Here is a 4022-nt window from a genome sequence, read left to right on the forward strand (position 1 = left end):
CCAATGCCATTGGTTTCACTCATCTCACTGAAGCTCAATTGGTTCAGGTCACAAACTTGTTTGCATGTTTTGGTTTCTTTACTGGCTATCTTATTCAAGATCATCTTTATTTTAATCGATGCTTCCAGGAGGTCAGCTTTGTTGTTCAGTCTACTGGAGTAGATCCTACACTGCAGTTTTTCCTTCCCATTTTGTCAACTTCAAAACCTAGCTAATATATCTTGTCAGGTTCTCTGGGAGCCCATGAACAAATAGGCAAGCAATAAAAAGTTGTTCAAAATGAACAATGTTAGCCTGTGATTTGTTTGCATCAGAAGTTTTGTTTAAAGAATTCCTTCTTTGATGATTTATAACAGGAAACATGGCATAAAAATGGAAAACGGTGCGGCGAAGCGCACATTTTCTTCTAGTATTATTGAAATGCTACAGATCGTGAAAAAACCGATATTTTGATTATATTTACAATTGCAAGTACAAAACTTGATATTAGTCAAATAAAACAATCTTCGGTAAAAATTAGCAGCAACAACCTAGTATGATAAGTTAAAATGAATAAACAACGAGGAATATACCTCAAGTGTAACAACATGATCCATTATGCGTGGCCTTGCTGCAGTGTAGTCCATAGGTGAATCAACCTTCTCTGGAATCAGTTTCTCATCCCAAGTGATAAAATAGAGGTCACCATCCAAATCGCCCCCGGAGCATTCATTTGGATGAGGCCTGATTAACATCAAAGATTAAAGTCTATATGAACGAGGACTATTAAACATCAAAGATTAATTGAAGGAGAAAGCAAGCATTGTCAACGTCCATCAATAGGTAGAGATGTAAGTACGTAACATGAGGGGATATCAATCTGACATGGAAACGAACATGCTGACAAACACTTCAATAGAGATTTGAGCTCCTCTGAAAGCATTGCCAGAGCAATATAAACTCTAGATGACCGTCTTTCAGTTTCAGTATAACATACGACATTACCTTTCTCCTCTTTGGGGGAAGACAACACAATCAACCAGGTTCTTAGCGTACAAACCATGGTCATAGATAGCTTCAAGTACTCTGATGTCACTAGGATGGAGACAAGGATTTCTCGATACTGCAACTTTTCCAACAACAACTGCTGTTTTCTCTTTTCCATTATCTTCAGCAAAATATGGCTGACAATTATCCTTCTGCTCTTTGCTGTTCTTTGTAATTCTGATGTACACTTGACCGTATTCTAATTCACCTGTTTCATCCAAACAACCATTAAGAACACGGCCTTTCGGAACATGAATCTTACATCTAGTTCTTATGTCAGTCAGCCTATTATCCTGATGGGCCTTAAGAATCATCAACAGGTAAGGCTCTAAACTTGGTTCATAGCCTTGCAGTAAAATTTTCGATGCTGTCTTTGTTTCTGCACTACCAATTTTCCCCAGAACAGAGAGAGCAACTTCTCTGTTGGTCAGCATTTCATCTAACTCACGCATATCATTCTGTTGCATAGACTCAAATATCTCATCTCTTATCCCCAAAGTTGAAAGGAGAGAGATAACTTCACGATTCATATAGCATGGTTGGGATTTGCGGGTACTTGTAATGTTAAACATCCTGCTCTTTGATTCAAATTTCTTCATACTAGGTCGCAGAGAAAGATTACGAAAGGAATCAGGGTTGACAGCAACAACTCCTTTGTAGCCATCATACCTTATTTGAAAAGCTGAAGGAGGGTTAGTATAGTCTAATCCAATTCGGCAAGCCATTTCTTTAGCAAGTCTCTCAGAGATCTTCCCGATACCATCAGAAAATATGTATTTACTGCCATCAGTTGTGACTTCAATATCTGGAATCTCTTCTACATCCCGTGGTAGGATTTCAAGTGTTTGTCTGGAGGAGCTGAACAACTGGCCCATTCTAGCCGCACACTTAGATACTGAACGAATATCTTCAAAGTTGTCCATCCACCTTCTTATATCCTCGGCCTTCAGGGAGTCATTAGAAGCAAACATCCAAATAGAACTTCCACGAAGCTGACTTGCTGAGAAGGCCAGGAATTCATACTTCTTTGGACCAATGGAAAATCCTTCTTTAAGGATGGATAAAATACGATGATATAGGCCAGTTTTCAAGGGTTGAGAAAAGAACCCTCGTCCAGTTCTAGCTGAGATAGCATCTGGAAAAAGCTTACTCCAGTCTTCGTCTACAAAAGTAACTCTAGCAAAGTCAGAAGCATACTGTTTGTGATGCTTAACCACATAACTTGATACTTCTTCCTCAGGTCCCAAGCAGTATATTTTGGATGGAGTGATGTGAATTCTGTAACACATCATTAACTTTCCTTCACCTTCAGTCTTACTGGAAAGCAAACCATCATGGCTCCTCTTCCTGCTATGAGCCTCCTACTGGATGAATTGCAAAGGTTCATAGCATGTAAAGTCTAACTTGCTCATTTTCTCAAAAATCCTCCTTGAAATATGAACTGGTATTTCTTCAAGAGCTTTAAACAGATCAGCATTAACATCCTTGGCAACTATCTTCCCCATGTGAACAAGAGAATTGAGACGAAAAAGAACTTCATATGACACTGAACAACCACTTGGGCAGTCAACAAGGGGAACGACTTTGGACGACGGGCCAAAAAATTCCATTGAAGAAATGACCAATTCCCCTAATTCTCCTGACAAAGGCAAGCTGTTGAGAATAAATGACACCGGTGCACCTTCATCAAGTACGAGGGCAAGAGTTGAACACTTCCCAAAAGAGTGGTTGGGTGTAAAATCTAGTGCTCTGACCCAGGTAAATTTTGCATCCTCCTTGCATGCATGAAAGCGGTCATCTGAGAACCTTGAATAAACTGCAGGCCCAGAAACTGTTGTGCATATCCTTGGTGCATACATGAGCTGAAACAAATAGTAAATTAACATTAGTCAAGATAATATATATTTTACTAACTTCAGAATTATAGAAAGAATTAAAAGAGTGTTGCGCCTCACCAACTTATAGTCTAAGAAGTATGACAATCAGTAAATTCAGAAAAGTAACGGTGATGTGTATTCATCAGATAAGCTTCATATTCATTTCATTCCAATTAGTAACCACCAACTGAGATATTTATAGGAGTGGAAATAAAAGTCGCACCACTATCCGTCTTACATTATGAGCTCTAACGCATAATTGCAAACCAGACCACTGTGATGGTTCTCTAGTTTACTGACTCGAGAACTTGTCAATTTTTCAGCTCGCGCAAGTATTGAGGGAGGAAGTACATCTAGAGCTTCCTTCTTCAAATTTCTACCTCGCCCTATAACCGCAACTTCTGACTAATATATAATGTACAAAGGAAAAACAGAAGTATCACAGCAACATGGTGACCAACTGTAACGCCCCGAGACCGATGTGCCAGGTGTCGCGCAGTTATTCGTTGTTGTTGTTGCGTTGTCATTGCTTGAGTGTCATGCATTTCATATCATGTCATCATGCGCATTTCATTTGCATACGTGTTCCTCTCTTGCATCCGAGCATTTTACCCGTTGTCCGTTTTGCATTCCGGTGATCCGTTCTCCTCCGGTGGTCATTTCTACCTTCCTCTTGTGTGTGGGGGTTAAACATTTCCGTATTGGACCGAGACTTGTCATGCGGCCTTGGTTTACTACCGGTAGACCGCCTGTCAAGTTTCGTATCATTTGGACTTCGTTTGATGCTCCAACGGTTAACCGAGGGACCGAAAAGGCCTCGTGTGTGTTGCAGCCCAACACCCCTCCAATTTGGCCCAAAACCCACCAAACTTTGCTCCATCGTCTCGGTCGTTCGATCAAGATCGCGTGGCCGAAAACCGCACCTCATTTGGACTCTCCTAGCTCCACTTATGCCTATTTATACCCCCCTCCATTTCGGATCTCGTCTTCCTCCTCCAAACCCTAAAAAAAAGAAACAGATCCATCTTCCCCCGCGCCGGGCCGGACGTGTCCGCCCGCGCCGGACGTTGTCCGCCCCGCCGCCGCACCCACTCACGCGCCGCCACGTGGGCCGCGCCC

The 4022-nt window shown here is 41.5% G+C and overlaps 1 pseudogene; it reads right to left on the reverse strand.

Moving 5' to 3' along the window:
* Nucleotides 1-207: 207 nt before the first annotated feature.
* Nucleotides 208-4022, reverse strand: part of LOC123185541 (probable RNA-dependent RNA polymerase 2) — a 34378-nt pseudogene continuing 30563 nt past the window's right edge.

The sequence above is a fragment of the Triticum aestivum genome, chromosome 2A (assembly GCF_018294505.1).
Source record: "Triticum aestivum cultivar Chinese Spring chromosome 2A, IWGSC CS RefSeq v2.1, whole genome shotgun sequence".
Taxonomy (NCBI): domain Eukaryota; kingdom Viridiplantae; phylum Streptophyta; class Magnoliopsida; order Poales; family Poaceae; genus Triticum; species Triticum aestivum.